The following is an 18,013-nucleotide window of genomic DNA, read 5'->3' as shown; positions in this document are numbered from 1 at the left end:
AGCAAGAGCCTGGTAGTGCAAAAAAGCAGTTTGTGTGCTCACCTTGGCATGGGCATTACGTGGATATTTGGCAAAATATTGACATAATGCCTGGGCCCTATTATATTATTAGAAAGAACAGTGGTGAGTGCCTGCCGTCCTGAAAGGCGGGGCTAGAGCCACCCTTCTGCACCCACGTCACACAGCTCTGGGAAGTGGGACGGTGTGCAGGACCTTCCTGCAGCGCTTCCCTTGACATTGCAGGCAGCACGTAACTTTTTGGATTCTGGTCTTTGCAGATACCTACCTCTGGACATTACATCCACTCTACAAGCCAGGCAGTTAGAACTTAACTGTTGGAATGTATAATTTATTGGGTTTAAATCTTTCATAAGCTTTAACCTCTCATATAGACTGGAGGGCTATAGATCATCACTGAAAATGACATATATTTCTATTTCTATTTTTCATCTTCCAGACAACTGCTGTTCTCTGACAATGTGGTTCTTTCCACCCTTTCTATTCCACAACCTCCCATCAGCTCTCTTTCCAAGCAGATCTCAGTCCTTCTAAAATAGCTTGATCAAACTGGTATTTCAAAGAAAGACACCAAAGGACACTAAAAGAAAGAAGTCAGAGAAAGGCCAATACTCAGTATAGCTTTAATCAAACTCAGTTTACTGGGATGTTTTACTCTGGCTGCCAGCAACTAAGTATAAAGCAGATAGATATGCCCAGAAGGCAACTTTCACCCTAAAATGAGAGCGGCTCTAAGCTCTTGGCAGAACTATTTATACTCTGCATCTCTAGCTGCTTTCTGAACTTGTGTTCTTTCAGTTTGTCTAAAAATGATCCCTCCAGACTAAAACAAAACCATCACTGTGCAAAGGAAATGCTTGCACTGAGTTCAGTGGCATTTCTGCCACTTGATGTGGGATGTGGTGTACGGATGGGAGAGGCTGGGGACCAAGCCCCTGCTTGCTGCAAGTGAGCCCGTGGGGAGCGGTGTGGGAGCGTGGCAGGTGGTGCAGGTGAGGAGGGCCCAGGAAGTGCTTTGGGGCATGCACTGCAGCCAAAAGAAGCAAACCCCCCCCCATCCTCGAGGTAATGGTAATTGTAACGGCATTGCTGATACCTTGGCATTGCTTAGATCCCAGCAGCAAACACAAGGAGTACCTCGTTTCCTCACTGATTTCACAGAGCTCACCCCACACCAGGACCTCCACCACACGCTGCTCAGAGCATTCAGAACAGAAGCGATCTGCTCCCATTTTTCAGCAGTAGATCTGGGACAAAGTGAAGCCCATGCCATTCCCGAGGCTTCAACTTCTGCCACCTTGCTGCTTACGCATCCCAGACAGACTTTTTTGGCCGTTGTTACCCACGTCACTTGGAGAACACAGCTTGGTGTACAGAACCAACACCAGCAGTCTCTTCCTTGTGCCATGTGAAAGGAGGGCTCTTAGGACCAGTGCAGTCACTGGCGCCCAGCATGTGGGCATCCTCCTGGCACCAGGTGCCAAGGCACTGCAGAGGCAACGCCAGCCCGAGGGCTGCAGGCTGGGCTGCGCCTGGTGGACAATGCCGGCTGTACAGGGAAAGGGCCCTGTCTGCAGGCCTAACAGGCATGAAAATACTGCTGCGCTTCGCCATTTCTGCGGTTCAAGCCCAAGCGTCTGAGCTGTCACTGCTGAGACTGGTAAACAAAGCGTGGCTGGTTAGCATTCTGCTCGCATCCTCCCACTCCCGGAGGGGCTGTCCCCTTCACACTTGAAAGAAAGAGAGGGGCTCAAGCTGTGGGGCCAGCAGCTGCTGGCAGATGAAAGGTAGGAATGGTGAAGTACTGAATCTTGTGAAGGATCACGAAGATGATTAAGGGACTGAAGCATTTTCCTATGAGGCAAGGCTGAGCATGCTAAGACTGTTTAGGCTGTAAAAGAGAAGGCTTGGGGTGGCTTAGATATTGATATCTTATCAATATCTATAAATTCCTGATGGGAGGGAATGAAGAAGAGGAAGTCAGACTCTCTTCTCAGTAGTGCCCAGTGACAGGACAAGAGGCAAGAGGCACAAATTAAATCACGTGCAATTCCATCTGAACACAAGAAAACACTTTTTTTACTGTGAGGGTGGTCAAACACTGGAATAGGTTGTACAAAGAGGTTGTGGGGTATCCATCCTCGAGGATACTCAAAACCCAACTGGACACAGTCCTGGGAAACCTGCTCTAGCTGACCCTTCTTGAGCAGGTGGGATTGGACTAGATGATCTCAAGAGGTCCCTTCCAACCTACAATTCGGTGATTCTGTGACTCTGTGAAGCAGTGCAGCCCTCCAGAGCTTTGCTCCTGACCTGCTCTTGGGCAGATTCCCTTTCTTCAGCTGCAGCGGTCGGTTCTCAGAAGGATACAGGAGCAGAGCTATACAGACAGGCCATTTCCAGAAGCACTGAATCACTGCACACACACGTGCGTGCCGAAACACAAAACTGTTCTTCAACTTAATTCAGAGATAAAGCAGAACAGCACACAAACTCCAGGCTGAACTGCAAACTGTGAGTGAGAGCGCAACATGGTGACCTAACCCGGCCTGTGAACTCACCAGGGCGAGTGCCCCAGCCCCTGCTCACACGTGGGCAGCTCGCAGCTGCCTCCCCCAGCTCAGTGACAGCAGCACCCCCGTATGTGACACGGCAAATGCTGGGCTGTGCCCAGCTGAGGGAATACCCGTCATCCCCAAGTCTCTTTGAATCCAAGTGCTCATCAGTCTGAAGAGCCCTTGGCTGGCTGCTTCCTCTATACAGGCCTGCAGAGGCAGCTGCACAGACAAAGGATTTAAACACATAGACTGGGGCATCCTTCTTCTTACTAACAACAATTACACGCAACAGAAATGAGTAGTGGTGCGACTGACATTATAGACACAGTGATTGAAAGCACACTGTTCAGGTCATTGCCAGATATTTGTCCTTACTAGAGCCCTGTCACAGTGAAATGCATGCCTGAAAATACCACTGCAAATGGCAAAATCCCTTAATTACACTTACCAGGAGCAATATCCTTCTCAGGCTCCTGAAGACTGCTGTCTTCAACTTGCCTGGAACAAACATCCGAACATAGCGCTCTGAGCACAGATCTCCAGGTGCATTCCGAACACAGACCCCTGACCCTGCTCAGCCCTCTCAAACTATGCTCACAAGCTGCTACATTAAATGAAATCTCCTCTCCCCCAGTAACTGTGGGAGTAAACTTCATTAGCACTGAATTTCTCATTTCGTACCAATCTTCACGTTGTGTGTTCAGGCACATTCTGATTACTGCAGTCATCACAATGCCTGTGCGCTTCCAGAGAACGTTTCCATCCACCAAGTCCCCACCAAGGCAGAAAGGCCCCGCTCTTTACCATCTGTTCCTTAAGAGGAGAGTTTCTCTCGTCCCTCATAGCCACTGTCACCTATCCCTGAAACTCTTCTAGTTCTGCTACGGCCATTAGGATGAGTAAGAGCAGAACTATACAAGACAAGAAGGAACACAGAAGATTCACAGGGTGGCGTTATTGTATTTTCTGTATTATTCACCATCCTATTATTTTTATGCATCATAACATAACCTGACACTAGCTTTGCACCAAATAAAGATCTTCAGTTAGCGGTACACAGTGACATCAAAATTTCACCCTGCCATCACACTATTAATCTAGCCCTTATAAGGGGTTTCTAGTGTGCTTGACTTTGCATTTTTTGACAATTAATTTAATAAAACATCATGATGACGGTTTAATTTAGTTGCAGAAGTTCCTCACAGTCTTTTCTAGATATAGGTAACTGAATCATCTACAAATTTATCCACTTCCATGTTCACTCCAATCCCTTTCCTCATCATTACTGTATTGATCAGCTTCATATTTAGTAGGAAATCATGAAGCCGTTGTATTTTACCTCTGGATGCTGCACAAACTTGACCATATGTTTGTTTTCTAATTTGTTTTCTGTCTCTTAGGTAGCTGTTGACTCATGGCATTAGTTGCCTTTTAGCCACACAAAGTGCTTGCTGCATAACATATGTAAAGATTTAAAACACAAATGTAGCTCATTCATCACCTCACTGAAATTTCAGAAAACAGACAGGGGCATGCTCCTTCTCCACATAGATCACATTACTTACCACTGTGCAGAAGTAATATCACCTTCATCCTGGACCACAGAGGCACACATAAAGCCCTCTTTCTACCGAGCAGCCACCTCTTGGATGGCAGTCAGCTGGCACTGACCATGGAGGCATTACACAAAAATGTCCCAGAGGTGAACAACAGCTTCCCTAGGCAATGCTAGAGGAACTGCCATGCCTAATGCTAAGGGGGCATTTCAGGATGTGCAGGCTGCACTCATGGATCATTAGTGGGGAGGGAGGAACAGTCTGTTTGTTTGTTTTTTTTTAAAGAGTACGTATAGCTTACATACTAGAAAGGCTGAGGGGAGACCTCATCGCAGTCTACAGCTTCCTCAAGAGGGGCAGCGGAGGAGGAGGTGATGATCTCCTCTCACTGGTGACCAGCGATAGGACATGAGGAAATGGAATGAAGCTGCGTCAGGGGAAGTTCAGATTGGACATTAGGAAAAGGTTCTTCACTGAGAGGATGGTCGGTCACTGGAACAGGCTCCCCTGGGAAGTGGTCACGGCACCAAGCTTGTCAGAGTTCAAGGAGCATGTGGATGATGCTCTTAGTCGAATGGTTTAGTTTTAGCTAGTCCTGCAAGGAGCAGGGTGTTGGACTCGATGATCCTTATGGGTCCCTCCCAACTTGAGATATTCTATGACTATGTGGCCCATTGAGTGTAGAATTAATTTAGTTATGGTGGAGGTGGTGATGAGCAAAGCCACATAGATTTTGGAGTCGGTGTGAATTAACCATTAAGGGCTGTCTACATGCGCAAAGAGATAGAGGGCAAGAGAACGAAGGACCAGACACTGTGGTTTTAGGGATCAGCAGTCAAGCAAAGAGGACTATGTGGGGAGGTCAGTTTAGGCTAAAACAAAGGACAGTGCTCTAGGGTAACTATGTGACAAACAGGATGCCCAAAAGAGATGATCCTGCCGTGGAGGCAGAAAAGGAGGTCATGCTGCCAGTACAGATCCTTGTATGCAGTGTGTTTTGCCACTCTAATTGAAAGTACCTAAAAACCGCTGTAGTTGAATAATAAATTCTGGACTGGTCCAAAGGGCTGGCAAAGCTAGCTGCAAGAGTGGCTGCTTGTCATTTGCTTTAATCTTTCAGACCATCAGACCTCAGAGGTCTTATTATTCTGTTGATCAGAACTGGAAGAACCGTGGTTACAACTCACCCTGCTGAAATCAGAGACCAATTGTCAGGGCAGTGGGACCCGGGTTCTCATCTCTGTGAAATATGATCACCTAGGCCAGAGCACTAAAGAGTCATCTTTCAAGGGAAAGACTGTGCTGAAGTCAGTCATGATGCTCTGACAGGTACACCAAATCATAATGAACATAAGGGCTGCAAAGCCGATTAAAGGACTGGCACATCTCTGGTGAGAGGAGGGCTGAGAGGTGGGACTGTTTAGCCTGGAAAAGAGAAAGCTCAGGGGAGGGATCTTACCAATGTTTGTGCGTATCTGATGGCAGGGTGTGAAGTCTGGGCTGCAGAGCGCTCACGACCTTGCTATACAGAGGATGGAGACTAAGCATCTGACCACATAGAAACCAATCCTCTCCCCATCCAGGGAGCATTCTTTATTCCTCATGACCTCCCTTGTCCTTCCCACACCCTTTGCCTCCTTTGTCACTAGGATTATTTGGGCATCCCAGGCCAGGTTCTACCTGTAAAGCAAACACCAATAGGACATTGATAAAAAATACCAAAGTTTCACAGTCTGGACATGTTATCAAGGCACAGAAGGCACAGTGATTAAAAACCAACTCTTCCTAACTTTAATCTCTTACCTGATGTTATGAACATATCTCTTCAGGGTGGCACTTCTGAAAAGACTCTTCTTACAAGAAGATCCTAGATACCGCTATGGTTCAGTACCTTTTGCTACACCTTAGCAAAGAGCTGACCCTTGTATTACATGGTCTTCCTGATGCTCTAGTGAAAAAAGTCCACTTCTGAAGACAGTCAAACCGTGCATGAGGGTGCTCTGACTGCATATATTTGCATAATTAACATGAGCTAGTGCAAGCTGAAAGACTGCCATTTCCTTCATCCTGAAATGACATCATAAAGCTGAGATAGTAACTGACTCATTCTGAGGCTGTGATGTCTCCAACTGCAGCTTCTTCAGTGCCAATGGGAGAAAAAGGATCCAGCCCCAAATGGTGTCCATTCAGAGAAAATGAAACAACACATTCATTCACAAACACTCCAGGACTGTACCCAGTACAGCAAGCTACAGCTCCTTGGGAGAGAGATTATAAAGACCAGAGGAAAGGGAGGAAAGGTCCTGCACAGAATTCTGAGCAGGGTCCTGCCTCTCATCCCATCTGTGCAAATACATCTTCCTATCTCCTACTGCAGTATGGACCCACCCCTCCGCAAGACCAAGGAAGCCCTGTATTGCTTAGCAGTGAGGGAGAGGAGTGAACGTACTCTTGCTGGAAGCGATGTCCTACACCCAGCACCCGAAGGGCACACAGCTGCTGAAGCTCCTTCCTCCAGCGTGCAAACTGAACAGCATACAGCTGGTAAGACCAGCTCTGGGTGGTGGAGATTTGGAAGCTCTGCCAGCTAGTCAGATGGGCTCAGGAATTAAAAAATAAACGCAAAGATTGCTTTGGCAGCCAGTACACAAGCCAGCAACTGCAAATTCACCATTCAGCTCCTCCTTACCTACAGACTTGTGCGTCTCAGAAACATCTCTTAGCTTATCTGTACCTGGGCATCCTTGCTGTACTGTGGGAGTAACAGCCCTGACCTGTTACAACGGGTCAGAGGGATGCATCAACCCTCGAGACATGCTTAGGCGATTTCATAGCTGTGGGCAGAAGTGTGGGCAATCTGTGGGCAACCACGGCACCAGGAGAATGAACTGGAATGTGCTACAGAGTGATATGAGTAAAGTTTGCACGCAGCCTGCCTGCTGCCTGCGTGCTCAAACCAATCAAGAGGAGAGTCCTCGACAAATTTAAAAAGAAATGCCTCCACAGAGGGGTGGGCTGAAGAGATTCTGAACAGCGTGTGGGCATTTGTGTGGGTTCTAGGAAGGAAAGATTCTGGGCAAATACAATTTTAAAGAAAACTGTCATTTCCTTCTCTTGGCAGAGGGAGGCAGCTGCCTTAAGCAGAGCACCTGTACAGGGCCTGGCCCTGCGCAAGCAGCAGTAGCTGCCACTGCCACAAGCGCAGCACAGAAAGCAAACAGCTATGTCTCACTCTGGCTTGACCTTTAGAGGCTAAACGGGAGTCTAGAACGTGCTAGCATCAGCCTCTGCCTTGGCCGAGGGAAGCAGGCTGTCTCCCCTTCCGGGAGCTTAGCCATGTAGGAGACAGCCACCATCCCATTCCGAGTTACAGCCCACTTCCAGACTAGATCGCCCAGACACAAGGAAAGCAGCTTGGCCAGTTCCTCAGACTCCAGAGAGAGAGAGAATGACCCACAGTCTCAACTAGTTTCCACAGGCTCTAAACTGGATTTCAAAGCTGATGTAGTGCTTATGTTGGCTGCAACAGTAAATTGTTCTATTAACGAACTGTCCTTAAAAAACTATTTATTTTTATTTCAAAGCAAAATATCAAGGTTTTTAGATTACAACAGAACATCTTTGTTAGCTGTTATTTCACTCTAAAATTATTGATAAAAGCAATTAAAGATTTTTTCTTAAACTTGCGGCGATCCACCAGCTATTTCTACTTCTCTTTCATTTCCCTAAAAACTTTGAGAAAATTATTTTCAGGATACTCTATTTATTTACGTACACAGAATCCCAGGCTCCCAGTTCTTTTTTTTTTTTTTTTTCTCCAGACAACAATGGCTGTATTGGGTTCAGCATATGTTTTGATTGAGAAAGTATGATAAGGTCAATGCACTCCTCAGTTTAAATCTCTTTGACTTTCTTGCCATGACCATTTTGCTCTCTGGGCTCTTGGGATTATTTTTTCATTCATCTTGACTGTTCGAAACACCTTCCAATTTGTTATCGGCCATGCCTACGATCAACATGCTGTTTACATCCCAATCCTGGTCTGCCTTAAAGGAGCATTAAGGAAACTGGAAGAGCTTATTTCAGAGCAGCCCTCCCGGGACGCGGAGGGCTCGGCTGCCTCAGCTCTCGCAGCCCTGAGCCGAGGCTCCCACAGGGCGACCAGCCCGGCTGGGGGCTCCACAGGCCCAGCCGGCTGAGGGCTGCAGGGGCAACCACGGGAAACAGAACCTGGGCCCCAACCCCACGCCACCGTTTCTGCACTGCGGAGCCAAGAGTCTCACCTGCAGCTCCCCCCTTGCAGTCTGGGTGGGCAGCCGGAGGCCCACACCCAGTCGCACAGCGGCCTGCCCACCGGCAGTCGGGAGACGGTTGCCCTCCGACTGCCCCCCAGAGCGGGGCAGGCCTGCTCCAGCCCCTCCGGCTGAAGCTCGTCTCTTTTCTGTACAGCTGAAACACCCGCTGGCACAGAGATGTGAAGGGGATCTTCACACATCTGCGCTCCCAAACACCAGACTGTGTGGTGAGTGTCTTTGCTCCCTCCCCCAACAACTCTAAGGAATAATTAGTTAATTATGCAAGCCACAGCTATCTCAACAGGGGACACAAAGGACGCCCTTGGACGGGCAGCGCCCTGTGGTTAGGGAGGCATCTTTGCTTTGGTGCAGCCCCAAATCTGCATCGGTTCCAGCTCAAGCAAACACGATCTCTGACACCCCGCTTGGGGGGTGCGCTTACCAGAACGACAGGACATGTCCCACTCTATTGCTCCTTACCTTTTAATGGTAGCGTTGTGTCAGATGAGATGAGACTTTCAGGCAAGAAACACCAGGTGAAGACTACAGCTGGAGCATGGTGTAAACTGCCCAGAAAAGACTTAAGAGATATTTTGAGTGCCAGGTGGGAGGCTGCAGTGCAAACTAGTGCCTACCTGTTGGATGCAGGTGCCTGAAGAGACGCAGCGATCCCAGCAGTTCTGGGCACATCCAGCTCTTTGTTTCTTTTCCAGAGATGAGCAGAGCAAAGGGCACAGCCAGCTCACTGGGTGATCACAGCTGAAAGGGCTGTCCCACGGCCTCCCCCCCAACTTGTATTCACAACATGTGACAGCTACAGTAACTACTTATTATAATGAAAGCATTCTTAGGAAAGTGCTGTAGTTCTAGCTTTCTAGTGTGATTCAACAGCTGAGAAAGATGAGGAATTGGCTTCAGGCAGTGCTTTGTGGTCCACCAGGAAGTGTTCTGCCTCTCATAGTCTGAAAACGTCTACAGTAAAGATTTATTTCATATACTTTCTATTTTTAGATCTTCAAACACTCTGCAGAAATAGATAAACAAGTATCTATTTATTTATCAATGGCTAAATCTAAAGATCTATCTCCTTAGAGATTTTCTTCAGTGGTTTTCTCTTAGCTAAAGAAAGAAAATCACTGTGTACCAGAAAAGGGAAAATATCTTTTTATAGTGGGAAGATGAAAATCAGCTGAAAATTGAGAGGCAAGAAGCTGTAGCAAAGCACTGAGTCCCTGTAAGGTAAGGCTAGGGCAGAGCTACGTGCTGTCCTGTGGAGCAATGGAAGGGAGCATACACACGATCACCAAACAGATCGCAGATGAAACCACACAAGCCATGAAATGAGGGATTTTAAACTGCACCTAGAAAAGAAGGGGAAGCCAATGGTGTTTGAGCAGGAAAGTATTATTGTATGTATGAGTTGTGGTTTTTTACGGACGTTTCAAAATAGTGTGTGATGATTTTTCATATTGGGATACTGAGTCACATACTTAAAATCATGGCCCCACTGAAATAAAGCCCTGTGAATGCGCAATAGGAGACATGCCTTATCTGGAGGAACTGAATAAACAGTTGCAAAGGACACGAAAACACGAAGCAGTGTGCAGAGAGAGTGAAGATAATTCAAACATCTCTGCGAAGCAAAGCATGCCCTAGGGACTGTAGACCTGAAAGCATACCCACATTGACTTCAGCCTGTTAACAAGGGGAAATCTCCAGGTATTGGTTTTAGCTTTAGTTAACATCCCAGCCACAGACTGATGGGAATTTTGGGCACACATGGCATATTTACCACTATTACCCATATTCCAGTTAGACTGAAGCTGGGTAGAGGGTAGAAGAGCACCCACTCAGGAATACAACACCACATGCACTAAAACCCCCCTAGAGTTCAAGGGTTTCCTGATGTGTGGTTCTGTACATGGAGAAAAGGGTGACAGGCATTGCACCCAACCCTGGCGGGAGGCTTGGCAATACAGCACATAGAGGATTAAGTGGAGGAGGATGCAGCACGCGCAAGAGCATTAGGTGAGCCATAGCAGAGCTGGTGACCCATCCTGTACTCCTTCAAGGGCTTCAGATAGAAAGTTTCCAACCAGAGCATTTACCCAGTTGTCTTCAGGAGGACAAACAGGACAACTGGTCATAGCTATGCTTCCAGGAAACACCGGTACAACCTAACTCTCTCAGTGTAAAAGGAGCTGTGAAGAGCTAAGATCAGGAAAGAAGAGAGCAGCTGGGACAGAATAGGCATTAACTTTAGAACAGCTCAGAGGCAGAGAAAAAGCCTTAAAAGCTGCAGAACTCTGCAAGTAGAGAACTTGGTGTAAAAAGGTACAGAAAGAAGACAGCATCAGCAAGACAACTCCAAGAAGGAGAGAAGTTTTTCAACAGTAGCAGAGTCAAAAAGTGAAATTGAGAACCACACTAGGCAGGACAGAGAAAGGAAAAACACAGCAGTAACCAGTCATTAGGGTCAAAAGAAGACTCTCTCTGGGAGGAGCAGACAGCAACAGATTTTAAAGAGTATGGGAAAGCACAACAGATTAATTACTGTCAAAAACAGTAGCGTGTGGTGTGGAGACCTACACAAAGCAGGAGGGGCACAGAACGGTCTGGGCTGAAGAAAAACAAGGTCTGGCTTCCAAACCATTGCTGAGTCTGTCAGGATGGAGAGGGTTGAGATGTCTGAAGGCATGTTCAGGTTTCCTTTTGTGGATCTAGCTGGAGATATTTAATAACTTACCTTAGCATACTGTTACTGCATGTCAGGAGAACTGATCATGCTTTAAGGTAAGAACAGGCTCTGCAAAATGACTGACCACCTCCTGGGGAATTACTACAAAGGTGAACCAGCAGCAGGGCAAGAGAAGAAGGTGAAATATTCTTTAAGGTATGGGAGGTTGTGGGCACTTGGCACATCCCAGGAGATACTCCTCCTAACCATTTGCCTGTGTCTTCCTATCTTCCCTCCTCCCTGAGATATTTTCATGCCATCTACGGCTCCTCTCCCAGGCAACTTCTATTTCTATACTGTGCCAACCATAGCAACCATCTCATTGCTTCCTAATTGCACATACTGTCTCACTTTTATGCTAAAGAGCAATTTGATAGCTCAGCCATTTTAGAACCACTAATTGAAGACACAGATGTTCACTCTGGAAACAGTTGTATCTATTTCCAGAAGTTACTGTTCCTAACTGTTCATTAAGAGCCCCTCAACTGGAAGTTACACCACCACTGAGCTACATTAATGGGTAAGATGAGGACTTCTGTCTAGTTTGCCAGGTGCAGAATCGGTCACAAGAGATTCTCTTCCCCTCAGTAGCTTTGCTGACTCACGCTAGCCTTGCATCCTTTTGCTGTGAAACAGTGCATGGCATTCACGTGAATCAAGAACACAGCTCTGCGCAGGGGCATTATCTCCAGCTGTGAGGAGCTGGAGCTGTAACTTCTTAAATGTCTCCAGCTAAACTCACAAAAGGAAGCCTAAACACACCTTAAGATACCCTCTTATCTGGTGCCCTCACTCCACCAACCCCTGGCAGACTTATAGATGGTCCTGTTGGAAACCAAATTAATGTTTCATGTTTTCCTTGTCAGTGGGACTTCAGCTGTGATTTGCTGCCAGTCCCTGAAGAGAGACTCCCACAAAACTGTTCCTGTTGGCATTGAGGCAGATGCCCGGTTCCAGACTCCAGGGCTGAAGACTCTTGTAAGTCCCAGAGCTGGACAGCTTCTGATTTCTTAATTTTAATAAGAATATGCATCACAGAATACATGTTCTTACAACCAAAACATAGCACAGATTCAAGAAAACTACACGTTTCTCGTAGTTTTGAAGTATCTGGGAAATGCTGATTCTGACTGACTTGGAGGTACAGCTCATGATCTGTCCTATTTCTCTCTGATTTTTTTTTTTTGACAACATGAAATTATCAATATGAAATGTGTAAGCAAGCTGCCTGAGGCAGAGAGAACTTAGATGTATCAAGGAGGGGATGGCTGTCACAAACAAGGAAATAAGTCTGAGATTTCCTCCTGTTTGCCTATTGAGATGCCAAATTTCTGGCAAGAGGCTCCTGCCTCTGATTTCTAGCATTTGTTTAGACTCCTCAAACCTCCTTCCTATTCTCCACTGTTAACAGTCTCATTCTAAGTAGCTTTTCTTCCCTCTCACCTGCTTGTTTTGAAGACGACCTGCTGAATGTCGTCTCTTTAAGACACATATTAAACCAGCTGTGTACTCTGTGTGGCTGGGGTGGTAAAGCAGAGGAGGACTGTATTCTGCCAGCCCTTGAGAAAAAGCAGCTGCCCTCTGCCAACATCTTTGCTGCATTGTGACTTTGCACTCTTGGATCTTGTTGGCACTTGATAAGATTCAGCTCCCTCAGAGCCATGCAGGCACAGAACCCTTCCACACTCCCATGCCTCCCTCTTCCTTGACAATTGTCTTTACCTCCGAATATGGACCAACAGCAAGAAAGAAACCCCATAACAATTAAAACTCCCATGCAAATCTAGCAACCAGGAACTGGGCCAAAATACATATTGTGCTCCTACGCTACAGCCTGCAAGCTGGTTCTTCAAAAAGATGACACACAGATCAAAGCCACAGAGAACCACCCTGTCCAATGTTTTCCTACCATGGAAAGGAGTCATATTTGTTTAAAACCATTTACTTCTTCTATGGCCTAGGCAGTGTTTGCATTTCTGTCCCAAGTACTGCAACTTACCCCTCTTAAACCATTTTAGGAAGCTTTTCGGAACATAAATCTAGTCAACCAGAAGGAAATCACTTGCCCACTTCTCCTTTACGATAGCTATTAGTACCTTCAGTGCCTGATGACAGACTGACATTCCTCAGGCAACATTCAAAAGAGTGATACTAATGGCCTTTTCCTTCCAGTTCTCATTAATTATTTAAGAATTTGGTACTGGAGCTTAACAGAGTGGCACAGGTGAGATGGTTGGATCCCAGTGAAATAAAGGTTAGCTACAGCAAGTGCAAAAGCAATTAACTTAATCTCTTAACTTGAAAGTCAATAGAGGAAACAAACAATCCAGACTTGCCAGTTATGCTGCCATGCTTTTTTAGCACAATCTATTTGTAGCTATAGCATTTTGTGAAAAACAGCACTAAGCTTTTACAGCCTTCCAGGGGAGTCAGAAGAGGCTCAGCCTTTCGCATAGGAGGGGTCTGAAACTGTCTTGCTGTGCCTAAGCTCTGTGATTTGTTTTCACCTTTGCTTCACACTACAGACAAGGAGATAGATTTCCACGTGCCTGACCGGTGACTATAGATGAGTTCTCCTCCTGTTGCACCTTATTCTCCAGGATCTCAAAAGTTGGTACAAATTTACAGAAGATTTCTTGTTTTGCAGAATGCCAGAGACACAAAGAAGCTTACATACCTGGTCAAACTCTGAAGCCAGGGCCCTGAGGTAGGTTCTAGTAAATTGGTGCTTCACAAGAAGGCTCATAAAAGACAGTAATATGTGCAAAGAGACACACAAGTTATTCAGTAGGGCATCCTGATAACAGACATGCATATTAAATCCTACCCCTCCTGTGACTTACATACCTCCTTCCATTGGAGATTCTCAACCTTCGTCCTCTTAGAGGAAATACCCAAGACTTTCCTTTCAAAAGCAAAGAAACTTTCATTTCTTTCTTTCTTTCAAAAGAAATTTCTTTCAATTTCTTGAACTCATTTCTTTCAAAACAGAAACTGGGATGATGATGCTTTTCCGAAAGGTAGAAGTGAATCAAAATTGCATTCCCCATTAAAAAAAAAAAATCCAACCCAGTACTATTCTATACATTTGAGAGATCGGTCCAGCAAAACTTAAAGGCCTGTCTCAGGAGAACTAAGAACCTGCTGGCCAAGGACACCAATGCTCAAGTTCATCATCAAATAAAGCCTTGGAAGGACAGAGATTTCCTGAAGAGCTGGATACACAACTAATTGTTCCATTAGTACTAACTTTTGAGATCCTGGAAAGGAAGGCACGAGAGGAGGAGAACTGACCTCTAGTCACCAGTCAGCACATGTAGAAATTTATCTCCATTTCTTTAGTGTGAAGCAAAGGTAAAAACAAGCCACAGAGCTTAGGCACAGCAAGGCAAGGAACTAATGAAGACTGCTTTTTCTGTGTCCACCCTGCACTGTCCCACTGCAATAATCCTAGCTCCCTCCATGTTCCCTGCAGTCCACTGCAATATCATCAGTTCCTCTCGTGAGTCCTAACTACCAACTGGTCAAGTGGCAGCACGCTCGGAGATAGAAGTGCGCTGTCTGACGGCTGGTGTGTAAGTGGTGACTGCCCAGGCAGGCCAAACAGAACATGTACTGTCCCAGTGAAGGCACCGATTTGGATCTCTCTCCTCTACTGCCCCACCAGTTTTCACAGAACTGGTAGAAACTTGTTATTTTTAATGCTTTAGCAGAAGGGGAGGTGTTTACTCCAGACAAACACAAAGCACAGGTATTTGTAAGAGGACTTCATACTACTCAACCAAGCATCTCTAAGGGGATGGAGAAAAAACTAATACAAAATGAGAAGTTAGAACCAAAGTAGCTCAATACTTTCTCTAGTCTTTCCTGTCAACAGCTACAGGCTTGTGCTGGAGTCCAGAAAGACATGGTCCTGTAGCTAATTCAGGATTTGAATTTGAGGAGAAAGAAAAATAAATCCTCTTTTTCCATCTCAGCAAATTCTCCCCAGAATAATTTCTAAGCATTCATTTACACATAACTTACTATCTTTCCTCCCATACACAGTTACTGGGATGATGGATAGTCTCTATCACCTCCTTTTCTTCCCCAGGTACTTTTGCGTAATGAACACTTCACAGGCTAGCAGACACACCCTTCATTTTGAGCTAGCTACTACTGTCAGGTCCCTGTACACTAATCAGACAATCTCGTCTTCTTTAGCCTCCCATAGCATCTCCTTTCAAGGGCCTGGAGAGGTCTCTCTTCTACCCATCAATTAGTAGTGGAAAGCCTGTGATAATGCACATAGCACACCTGGCTGTGCTAGCCAAGTGGCCAGAAGTAGCACCCACTAGGCTCTCTGTACTCAGACAGACACCTATCACAAAGATACATTGCTGGATCCTTATTTGGCTCTCAGTCTCTTCTTCTTTTGTGAGATGCAGCCATCCCAGGAGTTACCTAGGATGGTCTGTGTATGAACACGTACAAAGAGCACAAGACCATGTCCCATAGAAGCTCATGCTGAGGAACCCCTCTGCCACCCTTACTCCGGTGTCCGGCCATGCTCCTTTGAATGAGACACACTGCACCTCTTGTTCATGTACACACGGCTTCCTTGCTTTCACCAAAGACAGCCTGTGCTGGCTATTGCTCACCATACTCCTGTGCTCAAGTCCATCATCCATTTACCACCATATCTGCTGAGGACGTGACTCAGGTATGCCAATAACATAAGGAAGAGTGGCAAAAAGACATGACAGGACATGGACGTGGATTGTTTTGTCAGGAAAGAAACTACTGCAAAGCTACACATCTCTGTCTGCAGAATGTGAGCAGGGTGGAGGATCTGACAGCCTGGCCTTGTCAGATCACAGGAAAGGAAAAAAAAAAAAAGGTTCCTGGCCTCTACACGATAGCTACTTGCTGGAGAAAGGGTAAGGACAGACATGCAGTCTGGATGCAGCCAAGCATCCAGTATGGAGCCATCAAGGAGATAGGGAGGGTACTGACCTTATACAGCAAAAGGCCCCCTGCCCCATCAGAAGAAAGAGGAATCCCTGTGATTCTGGAACAGTGCCCAGGCTGCAGGGCTTTTCACAGTGGAACCAGAGCTACTTGGAATAGAAACAGCCTCGTCTCTGAGATCAGAGAGTTTAAACCAGAGCTTGTTTTTTCTGCAGTCATAAGCCAGTAGGCACCAGCTGCAGAATTTGCCGCAGTGTGTGTGTGTGCGCGCGTGTGCTTCTGCGTGTGCGAGCGTGCAGCAGCCATGCTCCTCCCCTCCAAGCTCACTGTGTGACAAATGTGGCCAGCTCCCTCCTTTTTCCCCTCCCTACATCACTGACAGTCCCACTCTGATTGCTCTCAGCCCCCTCTCTTCTCTATTAAGAAAGCTTTTTTTTGGCATCACTACTGACTTCTTTTCATTGCTCCCTCCCTGGTCAATGAGGTTTGCCTCTCCTCCTTCTCCCTCTTACCCAAAACAGCAGTGTCTGACAGATACTCATGGTCACGTACCCTGCTCTGTGCAGCACGCCAAACCCCGCTCCAGCTCCTCTAGCTCTGGACCCTGGAGATAAAAGGCCTTATTTTTAAATACTTCAACACATTTGAAGCATTAGTGTACAGATGATTTAACATTTAACAAGGTGTTTGCTGGTGGCAACACTAAAGGATGCCAAAGATACCCTATGAAAACAGAACCCTGTGTGTCTGTGGACTGCAAAGGTGTCATCGTCACCACTGCTGATGCAGGAGATCTAATCATAAAGGGAGAAGCTGGCCCCTTATACCTCTGTGCTACATGGGAAATATAGCAGGGTAAGGGATGACAAAGGAGCACTGCTAAGAGAAAGAAAGCACTTTGCTATTCTCGTTTCTAAAGCACAAAAACCCTCCCTATAGCCTACTAGGCTCCAAGCCTGGCCACATCTCCTCTGCCGCCCTAGAAAGGCTGCATCACTCACATTTTACAAGAACCTTCCCTTCTTCCTCCCCGACTAACTGGACGAATTTGGATGCTTTTTGGCTTCCTGTAGTGGAAGAATGTAGTTTTGAGCAGCTCGAAGCCAGACTTCAGCTACTTCAAGACTACTCATGTGTGGGTGTGCAGCACCAAAGGAAGGGGAAATTGCAAAAGGGGCCCAGTATCTCTCTTCTGTTTAATCAGCAGCATGACAGTCCACCTTAACAACCCTCCCCCCTCCTGACTGGCATTAGCCTCATTCCAGCATCAGCACTGAGCTGAACAGTGATACAGACATTAATACTGGCTTTCACCAAGTCTTGCTCAAAGGGAGCGTCTGTGAGACACCTTGTGCCATCTCCTCCCTTCTCCAGTAGCACACTATCTTCAGGAAAGACCATACTGGGATAAATCATAATGCTGCAGGACTCCTTAAGTCCCTGACAGGCAGAATATCTTCTCCAGATTCTTCTCTAGACCCATCTTTATACATCCTTCTCTGTGTTTGAGCTAATGACACAAGTGCAGTAAGTAAACAGCTGAGCAGCTAGGGAATTTGGTTTCTGTTCCTATACTCGGGACACAAGCAGCTGAGAAGGGGTGAGGTCCTCAGATAGATCCTAAAAAAAAAATATAAGCTCCATCTGCAGCCACCTTTCCCTCTTGTCACTAGTCCTTTCCCCCTCAACCACCAGTCAGTCAGCCCCCCCCGCCCAATAGGATCAAATTCCAAGGAAAGAAAAACGCATCTGCTATAAACTGCTCCGCAAAGATTTCCTCACCTGCTCCTCTGCAAGGGCACAGCAGACCAGCAACTCACCCCCTGAGACAAGGCAGAGGAGAGCAAGACAGCCTGGGCAGGGCTAAGTCCGCTTGCCAGGTACCTAAATTTACAGCCA

The sequence above is a fragment of the Fulmarus glacialis genome, unplaced genomic scaffold (genome assembly GCF_000690835.1).
Source record: "Fulmarus glacialis isolate BGI_N327 unplaced genomic scaffold, ASM69083v1 scaffold39242, whole genome shotgun sequence".
Taxonomy (NCBI): Eukaryota; Metazoa; Chordata; class Aves; order Procellariiformes; family Procellariidae; genus Fulmarus; species Fulmarus glacialis.
The sequence above is the reverse complement of the archived record's forward strand: the minus strand, read 5'-3'. Positions refer to the sequence as shown.